A 14,149-nucleotide genomic window follows, 5' to 3' on the forward strand; every position below is an offset into this window, starting at 1 on the left:
GCGATGAACACCCCCCTTCCTGGCGATAAGAGGGGCGACGAGAATTTGTCGTCGTGTTTGTTTTTTGATTTAGTATTATTATATTAAGTATGTGTGTGTGACATATATGTATGTGTGTGTGTACGATGTGATGGGGGCTACAACACCATTACACCCCTAAAATGAAAATCGCCTCTCTGCTGACGTGACGCATGTGTCGAGAATCGCCCCCTATTTTGTAGTCTCTCCACTACACATAAGCTATGCGTAGTGGAGGGCTACAAAATGGGGCGATTTTTGACATGTGTCGCTCAGTTAGCAAATGAAGAATTTTTATTTTAGGGGTGTAATGGTTTTGTTGCCCAATAATATTCTTCAAAACGTTTGCAGCGACAAAAACACGTCGCCCCTCTTATCGCCAAGGGAGGGGGGGTTGGGGTGGGGTGTGCCTCGAGTGTCGCCCAAAATCGCCGGAATTGCCACCCTATTACATTTGGCCTTAGAGATTCAATCTTTGTAAAGATGTTAGTGGGCCTTCTCTATTGATGGTATTGAGAAACACTTATGATATTGGGCCTTTTGCTTTACAATATAAATATTAGTCTCTTTTAACATTGGGCCTTTTAGCATGGACTTTCTTTTTCATTTATTGTTTTCTCACTTAAGAAAAGTAATCAGGTTAAAGTTTAGTGGTTATTGTTAAAAATTAAAATTGCAACTAGTATTAGACCAGTCGCGTTGCAGCGGGGGGTGAACCACCTTTACAGTTTATATGTTTGTGCTTTAGACACTCACATCAGATTCAAGAAGCCAATAAACTTCTACGAAATACTATTTTTCAATCCGGTTTACAAAACATAACATGTCTCTGCCTTCAATTGCCCTAGGCCCTTACCTTACCCGGGTACATTTTTATGGTATATTGAGGGATAAGAATTCTGATCAAGTTCCCAAAAGTTTGTCAACATGAGGCTCAGGTTGGTATCAAGCTGCAACATACATTGCCATGCCAAAAACCGAGCATCATCATAGCCATAAAAAAGACCTGAAAAGGTGGAACGGCAATTTGTTCAGCTTCGCAGCATTGCTGAAACATAAGTTGCCATGCCTATGAGCGGAACATCATCACAACCATAAACGAAGGCCATCAGATTTGTAATGAGGCGGTCTTCCTTTCATATCGACAACTAAGCCATCTCGATTGTCAATCCAAGATAGTACGAGCTCACAAACTGAAGTTCAATTTATAAATGGTTACAACAGAGCAGCACAAAAAGTGCAGTCTAGGATAATTTCTAGCACTCATCATAATACTCCACGTCATACAAAGACACAAATTTGGCTTACCAAAAATAAAATAAGCTTAGTCTAGAACAATCAACCATCTACTCAAGATGAGCAAACCTTTAAAATCCTAATAATAACCATGAAAATCACATTTAACAAAATTACTACACTAATTAAAGGTATACCGGAGCCAACATAATCTCCTTCTTAGAACTCCTGATTAACATTATAATCATCAACAATTCAATGATGAAATCTCATTTAACTAATCGGTTTAGAGAACAGACCAAAAGGTCAAACCAAAATCCTTACAACTTCTACATACAATCAAAGCATCGATATAGAATAAAAGTTCGACATCTTACGCCGGCGAAGAGAGGCGGCAGGAGGCCACCGGACCACCGCCACCAGAAACCAATGCCGCCTAGGGTTTCCAAACATGACCCGGCAATAGTATGTCAAATGATCGCTACGGCGCCACCACACAACCGGCCACCAAGACGAACCGGAGTTAAAACATTCGAAATCGGTCACCAACAACTTTCACCACCACAATACATTGCCGCCATAAACAACTGCATGTCACCGGTGGCCGGTGACCGCCACCTAGGGTTCCAAAACGGAACCCGGCAACAGTCAAAGCATCGCCGTCTCCTAGGGTTTCCAAAATGGAACCCGACAATAGACGAATCGGAGGCGCAACAATCGAAAGCGACTGTCTCCACACGACCAACCCTGCTACCTCACAAAACCCTAATTTAGGTGGTGTGAAAGCCGATGGTGGGAAATGCGAGGAACAATGTGGTGATGACGGTCATGGTTCGCGGTTGAAGATGGTGGTAAGACGGTCATGGTAGAGAACTCCGATGATATCTAGAGAGAGGTAAGCCAGAGTGATGATGAAGTAGATAGAGAGAGAGAGAGAGAGAGACAGTGAGTTGCAGAGAAACATGTGTAAAGTAAAACAAATATGATACAGAAAACACGTGTAATACAAATCAACACATGTCTATCACAACCAAGGCAATGTAAATAGTACAACAAAGTAAGCCACATGTACAATAAAATGAAGCCTATATAAATGAATAGTGAATTAGAGTCTGATCTCAAAGTTATATAATATAATATATATATATATATATATAATGTATAGCTGGCTGTACACATGGATTGTCACATGGAGTGTTAAGTGTTTGGTTCATTGGTTTAATTTTAGCATGTGTTCAATTTATATTTATGATTTACTTTTTCTGCAAGTTGTTTGTTCCTTAAGTTTAGGTAATTTACGTTAAGGAGTAGTGAAGTTTGTTTCCTCCTTTTAAGCTAGTTTTCTTTTCTATTTATGTAATTGCTTTTTCCATATTGAATTAATCAAGTCAGTTCCTGCATTTTCAATTCTCATAGGATTACATCGAAACAGAAGGCAAGCGGGCAACAAGTTGCGCCGCTACCCCTTTTTGAATCGCAAAACCCAATCTTTTGAATCGCAAAACCCAATCTCATACCGTCATATTCAACTTTTGTGATCCACTGTGTTTATCAGTTATTTCACTATTTGACTGTCTTAAAAGAAATTTTAAATTCTAAAGGTGTTAAATGACTTTGTAAGCAAGCTCCCACTCGTCTTTTTGTAAGGGCCATACCTGGCATAGGTTGTTAAATTGATCGTGTTTGCGAGTTGATGATTGAAGCCTACACGAACCCAAACACAACACAGCAACAAAAATTGTGTCACATACATGAAAATAAAGATGGCATGTGTATTCACGCATTATACAAATGCAATCCATTTATTTTTCTAAGTAAAGTTTTAACAATGCTAATTTATGATTTAACTTTTACATTTTGGCATAAAAATATACCTACGTTAGTTTACCTTGTTACACAAATTACATTTTAAAATACACATAGATAAACAAGTTAAACGACTCCACTCTCGAACCCATCAGGTTGACACAAATACACCCCATTTAACTAAATTTGTTCAGGGATTCAACTTGAAACTAACTGAAATTTGTTTAGAATAAGCCAAACAAACAAACTTACTATTAGGTTCTTGCCGTGTTTTCTTGTAATGTCAAAAATTCACACGTCAACCCATTCCAATTAAAATTTAATTGCTTCTCAAACAAATGATAATGAAAACAAATATTCAGAAACAGAATATTATAAGCAAACCAGTTTGTTTTAAGATGTAAATAATGAAATTTAAGAAAATTGGTTGAATATAGCCAAATAGAGAGTGGTGAAAACTGAATAAAGTAAAATGAAGTTTTTACCAAACTAGTGTTGGTGGAAAAAGTATTTACAATTTTGGTGTTCATGAAAACTATTTATCAAACTAGTGTTTTCCTTTATTTTCTATTCACCTTTTATTATTAAATCATCATATTAGAGTTTCTTTTTTATTATTTTTATATTAGTTAACCATTTTTTATATTTTATCAATAAAACTTTTCTTATCTTTTTTTTATCTTGTTGCTATTCTTTTTATTTATTTTTTTTATTGTTTTCAAATGTATTTATTTTTTGTTTTTATTTAAATATATTCATTTTACGAATTTTATTTTTTAGGTTTAGTTTCGAGACTTTGACGAACATAACCGATACCGATCAAATCCACGTCGAATAATCACCGCAACGTCTGGGTTTTACCAAATTATGTTATTTTTTTGTTTTAAATATGTTCATTTACGAATTTATTTTTGGGTTAAATTCCGGTACGGTAACGAACCTAGCTGGTACTGATGTTCTGGATTCTTTTCGTTTTAAATATGTTCAGTGTAGCATATTCAGTTTATTTTACACATTTTTTTAAATTTGTTTATAGTTGTAGAGATCGGTAGCGACTCAACTTCATTTGGCATTTTTGCCTTTTTGTTTGTGTTCTTTGAATTTCATATTTTCGTTTATATTTGATATTGAGACTCGTGGCTTGTAGCAGGTTAAGTTTTAATATTTGGTTATCTTTTTATGTTTCTTATTTCATTTTGAATTTATTTAGATGATTTATTTGTTTTTATATTTGCAATAGTAGATAAAAAAATAAAATAAGAAGAAAAGAATTATAACAATTAGTGAAAATACAAAAAAAAAAAAAAAGAAAGAAAAGAAAAGCTGACTGATAAGAAAATATATATAAAAAAAAGAAGATACTGGATTGATGGATAAAATATACATAAGCATTATGTTATAAAAAATAAATAATCGATTAACTAAATAAAAAAATTAAAAGACTCCAATAAAAGAATTTAAAAATAAAGATGAATATAAAATAAATGAAAAACACTAGTTTGGTAAATAGTTTTCATGTAACACCAAAATGGTAAATACTTTTTTCACCAACACTAGTTTGGTAAAAAACTCAAAGTAAAATAAGCATGCAATGATGCAATTAAGAATGTTAATATAGGATCATGCGCAAAGGTCGCGCAACCCGCACGCGGATCAGACTGACTTACCAATATGTCTTGTACAGTATTTTGTTTACATGTATTTTGTCATATAAACGTGTACGAGGTATATTATTACACTTGTTTGTTTTTTGTCGTCTTAATACTCGTATAGATAAAACCAACCACTTAGATCATACGTAAGGGGACATTATAAAAGTGGATAAAGCACCTACATAATCCCCTGGGTATTATGCGGTGTTATAAAGGCATGGGTGCTTTTACGATAATGCTTGTATGTGTCTTGAAGAAATATTAATTGAAGGAGCATTATATATTACACTTGATTTTTTACTAAAGAAAAGTGATGACGATGTGCCGAAAACACCTTTTAATTAAGAGACATTAACCATTACTCATAGTCTCATGACATAAAATAAGAAGTATAAACCATTCATAGGATGATGATAAGTTTGGATCAAGGTTATTAAATATACATTATAGGTGTCGATATCATAAGTCTTAAGTATATACAATATATATAATTCAATAACATTCAATCATTAGTTGTTTTGTTAAAGTATTATATGTAACGATTCATTTCTTAATCTTATCGTTGTTATTTTAATGCTTGAAAGTTGATTAGGCATCCTAAACTTAAAAAGAGTTAAGAGATTAAAATAAACCTAACTTATATAAATCTGTGGCCCAACAAAGGACTTCCGGATATAACTAATTTATTATGTTACTTTAGGTGGACAAGGTGTCAGCCCACCATAGGTTACATTTAGTTAAATTAGGAAACAGTTTTTCGATATATTATTTGTTATAAAATTGCTTCGCATAACATGATTTATGTGGTAATGTGACAATAGCCCAATAGGTATCAAACTACTTTGTTTGATGCTTTCACAAATCAAGAGATAAATGTTGACTGAAACCATAGTTCGTAGTATGCAAAGACAAAAACGTTTGTTAGAATAACAACGATAAGATTTCTTAAAAAGGTTAAAACGGTTAAAATTAAAAAAAAAAAAAAAAAAAGTAATTAACTAAACAAGAGATAAATGTTGACATTCTCTAAATCATTTTCATGCTGCTACATTGCTTCTCAAATTTCATGCTAAACACATATAATCAAGTTTGTTGATTATTATATAGAGATTAAAAAAACAAAAGTAATTAACTAAACACTAATTGCCAAAATGTGCATTTGAGATCAAGTTACTAATTGGATAAAGTATACTAAGTCACTATGTATTACGGTATTACCTATATCCATATAATAACACGACCCAAACATAACATGCTTTTTTAAATTTAAATGTGTCTTATACGAATACAACAACTTTAGTTCAGGTTCACCTACTCAAATCGTCAAAACAAGATAAAAAAATACTTTTACAAAAAAAAATCATACACAAGTTTAAAAGGTAAAAAAAAAAAAAATGAAAATGATGATGTAGCAAGCTACTCCTCCAAGAATTGCTTCACCATGTTTACACTTCTTGCCACTACTTCCTCCTCCCATATTTCGGCCACCTTTCCGCCGCCGCAATCCGCCATCCGCAACACCTCCGTCGCATCGATTCTCTTTAAATCCCACCCGCCCGCCTTCAACCGGAGAATCTTACCCACTTGCCTCTTCGCCAGCTCACAAGTGTTCTCCTTAATCCTCCTCACACCTTCATCGTACAACCTCCCATATTTCGCACCGTCCACGGTGCCAAAATTACTAAAATACCCCTCCAACTCCGAAACCCCTATCGCCTGACCCAACCCGGCCCGTTTTACCCGCAAGTTCTCACCCGACCCGAAAAACTCCTTTAGCTCCTCCACCATACCCGTATCCAGCATCTCATCAACCCGTTTTGATAAATATTGGTACAAAACTTTGACACAAACATCAACCCAAATGAAGCAACATTTAAACCGAAGCTCAGAACTTATCGGGTCCGGGTTTTGCCCGTTGAACACATCCAATTTCGGGTTGAACTGTTTTGCAAGTAATGAGTAGATTATGGAGTTTGAACCGCCAACGACAAGTGGCAGCCCATTGCGGGACACAATATTGGTAATTGTTTTAGAAGCGAGTTTTCGATATTGGTATGGGGTGATAACGGATTGAGTCGGGTCAAATACTCCGAGGAGGTGGTGAGGTACGCCTTGTTGTTCTTGTGTTGTGATTTTGTTGGTGGTGATGTTGAGCCCACAGTATAGCTGCATTTTATCAGAGTTTATGATTTCGGAGTTTTTGAAGAAGCGAGTTGCGAGGTCGATGGAAAGGCGAGATTTTCCGGCTCCTGTTGCACCCATGATGACGATAATCTTTGGTGCAAATGGTGGTTTCATAAGGAATTAAAGATAGCATCTAGCATAAGGTAGATACTAATATGTGAGAGAATGGTAGGAGAGAGTGAATACTATTAGAACATATAATAATATTTATAGTATATATTTAGGGTTTTAGTGTAGAGCTAAGGGTTTATTGTTATTGTAGCGTTCTACATAATGAAATACATTGAGCGGCAAAGATGAAGAAAATGGTAGATGAATGTATATTTTGATCATGTTGCTATATGGATGTCGTGTACCTCCTCGGCCGTGTGATGGTGGCGGAATGTGGCAAACACATTTGTGTTTTTGTTGGGATGAATTTGAGAACTTATATAGGTAAGAATGCTCATTTTGTGGGGTCGGGTTAAATGTATTTTTTAAGTCAGCTGGTTAATTAATAGAACATACCTGGCATATATTATAATTTATAGAGTCATGCTGCAGCCTATAAGTACGCTATTATTTCAAATAATCGGTCACAAAACACTTAGTTGACTATTTTAACCAAAAAATTAAACTTAATTTGAACATTATTAGTAAGAACTGCTGTTTGAATAATATCCGGATGTTCGTTCTGACCATAGGGGTTAACCTTTGAAAATTATTTGTTTAAACAGTCATTTGGCCAATATCCAGACAAATGCGGTGACGATAGACAGTCAAACTTTGAAATCTTTTTATCAAGACGGCAAACGGCCCTCCAACCTATATCCGCACAGCCGTTTAAAACAGTATGATATTAGATATGTGTGCATAGTTGGTCCCATGTGTGTCCCCATTTAGGATTTGGCGTTATAGTTTCGATGATATACATACACTTGAGGGTTATTCCTTTCACGAAAATGAAGAAATGACTCGCATTTACAAAGAAGGAATATTGGCAATCATAAATTGTACGCATGATTGAACCTAGTTGCCATGCATAAAAATTATATGCCTTGTGGTAAAACAAACCTTCATACAGTGGAACTTAAGAAATATTGTTGAAAAGCTCTTATGCATCAACTTAATATAACAAAATAGGAAGATAAAAGCAACACACCCGATGCTAGTGAGCCTATAAAACTATACTATATATAGATACAACAAACTGGATCGAGGGAACTTAATGATGTATAAAAATGGTAATTAAAGAACTTGTAAAGGGGAAATCAACATTATGAAAACAATGTTATACACCCTTCACAACAATTAGTCGAACGAACACCGTCATAAGTAAGGGTGGCAAAACAAACCCATTTGGGTTGTTTTGGGTCAATTTGGATAACTTTTAAAATCGAGATGGGTCAGGATGTATCAAAAGAATTTTACAAGAAAGTCAAGATGGGTTGGGAAAATGTTAGTGACTTTTGATTATAGGTTAGAATGAGTTTGTTTATGGGTTAGAATAGACTAAAACAAGCTTTATCCAATTTTGTTATAAACAAAACCGACGAAACCGAATAGAAACCGAGAAATCGAAACCGAAATCATTGAAACATATGCCGAAACCGACTGAAATGAAAAAAAAAAGTAAAACCGAAGCGAAAAAAATGAAAAAACTAAAACCTGAACCGAGACAAAACCGGGTTTTTTTTAATGAACGAGGAAGACGGGGGAAACATTTTAGTTATTTTACTTTTTGCATTTTCGATTTATATTTTGAGTTATTATTTTTTTATTAATTTTTTTGAGTGATCTTTGAACCCTTTGTATTTTAACTTTTACTTAGTTCAAGATGGGGGTAAACTTTACCTATCTTGACCCATATCCATCATAAACCAAATGAAAACGAGAAATCGAAATTGAAAACTTTGAAACCTAATAGATACCAAAACGAAAAAAAGTGAAAATGAACCAAAAAAAACGAGCCTGAACCAAGACAAAACTGAGTTTTTTTTTTAATGAAACGGGGACAACGGCGAAGACATTTTAGTTATTTTACATTTTACGTTTTTGATTTAGATTTTGAGTTATTAATTTTTTATTAAATTTTTTGAATATTTTTTTGAGGGGTTTTTGAAACCCTTTGCATTTTAACCTTTATTTGGGTCAAGATGGATTAACTTTACCCATCTTAACCCATACCCATCCTAACCCTTTATTTTAAAAATCCATCCTGACTCATACTCATCCTGACCCAAACCCATTCTAACCCATCACCCAAATCAACCCACTCATATTGGTACCTCTAGTCATAATACAACACAAGTAAACTGGTACAGCTAATGCGGTTATCTTGTGTATCTAAAGTAAGGTATAATTTACCACTCAACCGTCATGAGGATATCCTTTCAAATACATGGAAGAATAAAAAAACGCCATCCCTCATAAAGGTTGATTGATATCCATAAGGGTATTTGTGTTGGGAGGTGTCAATTGGATTATGTGAAATATGCATTCTGCGACACGTAAACGCCACTATACTTAATAATTAAAAAAATACACAGCCCTCCCGCATGCTAACCCCTTTTAGCCATGTAATTGAAATATGAAATTGGCCTATGTAACGGTGTTTGATGCCCCCTTTAGCCACGTAGGACCTTGACGCCCTCCTTTAACACTCCCATAACACGTCTGAAGGATAGATCAAGGTTAACGTCTCAAGGTATTCTTAAACTACATGGGCTAGTTAAAGTGTCACGTCACTGTTACGTAGGCAATAGGATTTAACTAACCTACTCACAAGCTCGATGTGGTATAGCTAGATATTAAATAAAATGTTGGCTGAAATGGGGTGGACCCACCTTTTTGAGCCCTACTAAGTGTTACGGTGATAGCGAGAGGAGGGCAATAGGTTTGACGCAGCATGTTAATGGGGAGGTTTTGTGGTTTGGTTGTCGATTAACGGGTGAGGTGAATTTTGATGCCTCTACACCCCCCGATCTTAATATAACCAAAAGAATAAATTATCATAGGGAAACTATGTGGCAAACTAATAGTTCTCTTTTCACTTCAAATCTAAGGACAAAAGCTAACACTAATGATACGTCCCAAACACTCAAGGCTTACAATTTATGTTATTTTACCAGCCAACATTTTACAGGACAGTAATTAATTTAGGATGGGAGCAAATACTATGATTAATATGTCGGTAATTAATATTCTTTCAGGTTATGTGTTTTCATGGTGGGAGACACACACAATAAAATAATTACTCTAACCAAAACCACTAGAGGAGGCATCCTTTTTAAAATCATAATCATATTATTATGTTCTCATTCAAGGATCATTTAGTCGGTAAAACAACATTAAGTCCCCATAATAACCATTTATTCAATTGGTAATCAAGTTTAATGTTATTAAACTAAGCATTTAAATTTGAGTTGACGTAAACATAATGATTCAGTTAAAGGGTAAAACTGAAAAAGAATTTCATTTCAATTTTTATCAGATTTAATGGATAGTTCAGAAGTATGAGTAAATGGGTGTATGAGTTTTCATTAAAAAACAGAATATAATGTTTAAATTATTTTCTACCTACTCTTTCTTTAATTTATATATATATATATATATATATATATATATATATATATAAAGGAGAGATATTTTGAAAACCATGTTGAGTTGTAAGAACTTAAGAACTTTATTCTAGGTCACACATTTAATTAAATGGATTGGAATATGTGATTGAGATTAAATCTGACAAAAAAGTCAAAGTATGAGAGAGAATAAAGATGTAAGTTGTTACACTAACTTTTACGTCCGTTACACATGTATAAAAAGTCGACTCGGTGCGTACAAAATTCTGTAATTTTTTTACGTGTATGTAACCTCCATATATTACGCATGTGTAGAAAAGATTCAGAAAAAAAATCTTTCGAGTTCTTAAAACTCAAAGGGGTTCTTATTTGAAATCTTCCCTATATAAGGGTTCAAATAAAAATAAAAAGTTTTCTAGAAAGGGTAAGAACCAATAGATTTTTGACATGTGTCGGTTATAATAGTGGAAGGATAATTCTATGAAATTATGTCGGTTTTTGGTAATTTTAAATCTCAACCATTGATTAACATGATCCAATGACTATGATTTATTCCTAGCATTCCTAGGAAACTACTTGTTTTTAGTATAACCCTCCCCTATATATATATATATATATATATATATATATATATATATATATATATATATATATGGAAAGTATATAATGAAAAACCATTTGAGTTGCGAAAACCCTATGTAACATTATTTTTTACATGTAATATATGTGTTACATTTAATACAAAACATCAAAAAATAAAAAATAAAAATATTTTGCTATTTTTTTACATTTTTTACTAATTTTAATATATGTTTTCAGGTGAGAGAAAGTGTAAATTTAATTTTACATTTTTTATTAATTTTAATTGTGGACACAAGATTTAATCTTTAATTAAAAATATGTGGTTGAGAATGGGTTTCTAAAATTTCCACAACTCAACTGGGTTTTTATTCTAACCTAACCCTATATTTATAATATATATATACGAACCCTTTAAAAGCTCTCTGGTTGCTCCTTAAATTCTCTCAAGCCACCAGATTGTTTTACTTATAAATTGAGGCTTCTCATGCATTTGACCTGAATATACGGGTATGGGTATCACCAAACCCAGATATCTCTTAAACGGATTATAACATCTCATTAAATTAAAAATTAGTCTTACCAAATATTTGATATGAAAATCCTATAAAATAGGGATATACTAAAAATTAATATTCGATTTAAAAAAATATATATTTTATAATTAAAAAACAATTTTATAGTAAAAAAATATCTATAATATATATAAATAAAGCCTTTAAAAGCTCTCTGGTTGCTTCTTAAATTCTCTCAAGCCACCAGATTGTTTTATTTATAAATTGAGGCTTCTCATGCATTTGACCCGAATTTACGGGTATGGGTCTCACCAAACCCAGATAGCTCTTAAACGGATTATACAATCTCATTAAATTAAAAATTAATCTTACCAAATATATGATATGAAAATCATATAAAATAGGGATATACTAAAAATTAATATTCGATTTAAAAAAATATATATTTTATAATTAAGAAACAATTTTAGAGTAACAAAAATAAGCGGGTCACACGTCACCAAATTCAAATAGTTTTTAAACGGGTTACAACATATCATTTATTTGTGAAACTCTTTCATCATCAAACCCTAAGTATATTATTAACTTTCTTACAATAAAAAAAATAAAAATCCAAAACATAAATATTAAAAAACGAAAAATGTAAAACAACCTCCATAATACGGGGCGGATCATGGGTCTCACCAAACCCAGATAGCTCTTAAACGGATTATAACATCTCATTAAATTAAAAATTAATCTTACCAAATATTTGATATGAAAATCCTATAAAGTAGAGATATACTAAAAATCAATATCCGATTTAATATATTTTATAATTAAGAAACAATTTTATAGTAAAAAAATAAGCGGGTCATAGGTCACCAAATCCAGATAGTTTTTAAACGGGTATAACATATCATTTATTTGTGAAACTCTTTCATCATCAAACCCTAAGTATATTATTAACTTTCTTACAATAAAGAAAATTAAAATCCAAAACATAAATATTAAAAATCAAAAAATGTAAAACAACCCTCATAATACGGGGCGGATCATGGGTCTCACCAAACCCAGATATCTTTTAAACGGGTTATAAAATCTCATTTATTTATGAAGCTGTTTCATCATCAAACCCTAAGTGTATAATTAACTCCCTTACAATAAATAAATTAAAATTAAAATTAAAATTAAAATTAAAAAAATATATAAATATTATAAACGAAAAATGAAAACAACCCCCGTAATACGGGGGATAAAATCTAGTGTGTGTGTGTGTGCGTGTAGAGGATGGTTCAGGAGATTGTCATTTTAGTGTGAGAAATGCGAGAAATGAATTATAACCCTTGATTAAGATTGATCTATGGACTACAATTATTATGATATTATTGTAATTGTTGAGTCGTTATTTTTAATGTTTTATAGAAAAAAGAGCAATGTTGGCATTTTAAAACGTAGGGAGGTTACTGATAATCCCCCAACTTTAAGCTTTTATCATTCATGATCCCCAAAATAAGCTTACATGCCAAAAGTCATTAAATTAGGAAAGATATTTCTATAACTTCAAACCTTTGAAGATAATTATTAATAAGCATTTAAAAATGAAAGTTATATGGTGAAAATAATTTTGCTACATTAAGATATGCATTATGAATTTCAAAACCATATAGTTACCGAAAGGCTATATCTAACTAGTTAATATTTTTTTTACGTGGGTTTCCTACACATACTACAAATTAGGGAAATTTTAGCCTGAATTGTCTGTTTAGGATATTTATTATTTGTATAAATAGTTTATCTATTTATTTTATTAATGTGTAAGATATTTATTTCTACACTAAACCTAGTAACCCTAAAATTAACTCGATGCAGGATGAAGATAATGAGGAAGAAGAATATCCAAGGATTAGCAATTATTATTTTTCTGTTGATGTGTCTGGACTAATATTTGCTATGCAGGATCTTGGAGGCAAGGCTCGATGGCCAAGGAAAAATGATAAAACCCCATCCTGAAAGGATCGATCCAAATAATGTGCTTATCACGAAGACTTTGGCCTCACAACTGAAAATGCATTGCTCGGAAGAAGGAAATAAGTCATCTCTTGAGCAAAGGATAATTAAAGGATCTCTTCGGAAGGAAAGGGAACAAAATACAAGAAGATAGCAAGCCCATCAAAAGGGTACCATCTCCTCCCATAGATGCAAGAATAGTTAACCTTATATCAGGTGGATCCGACGTATATGGTACCTCCTATTTTGAGGCCAAAAGACATGCTAAAGAGTCCAAACCCGAGAAAGAGACCGGACCCACTAGAACAACAACTTTAAGTGATGAAAAAGTCATAACCTTTAGGGAAGAAGATAAAGAAAATATTTTAGATCTTCATCATGATGGTCTTGTTATCGCCTTTTACATGGCTAACCATTATGTTCGAAGGATCCTGGTCTACTGGGGACGTTTAGTCAATATAATCCAGCTTGAAACTTTGAAAATAATGAACATCCCAAAAAAAGAAATTCTAAAGAAGTCCTTGGTATTGGTAGGATTCAGTGGAGAGGTCAAGAACACAGTTGGAGAGATCAAGTAACCTAGTTATATAGAAGGGGTGAATTCAATCCA

General features: G+C 33.0%; 1 pseudogene; it reads right to left on the minus strand.

Annotated features, from left to right (window-relative positions):
* Positions 1-6,081: 6,081 nt before the first annotated feature.
* LOC143558363 (adenylate isopentenyltransferase pseudogene) lies at positions 6,082-7,014 on the minus strand (annotated as a pseudogene).
* Positions 7,015-14,149: the final 7,135 nt, after the last annotated feature.

Source organism: Bidens hawaiensis, unplaced genomic scaffold (genome assembly GCF_021521415.1).
Source record: "Bidens hawaiensis isolate Kalapana, Puna unplaced genomic scaffold, B.hawaiensis_p1.1 tig00019445_1, whole genome shotgun sequence".
Taxonomy (NCBI): Eukaryota; Viridiplantae; Streptophyta; class Magnoliopsida; order Asterales; family Asteraceae; genus Bidens; species Bidens hawaiensis.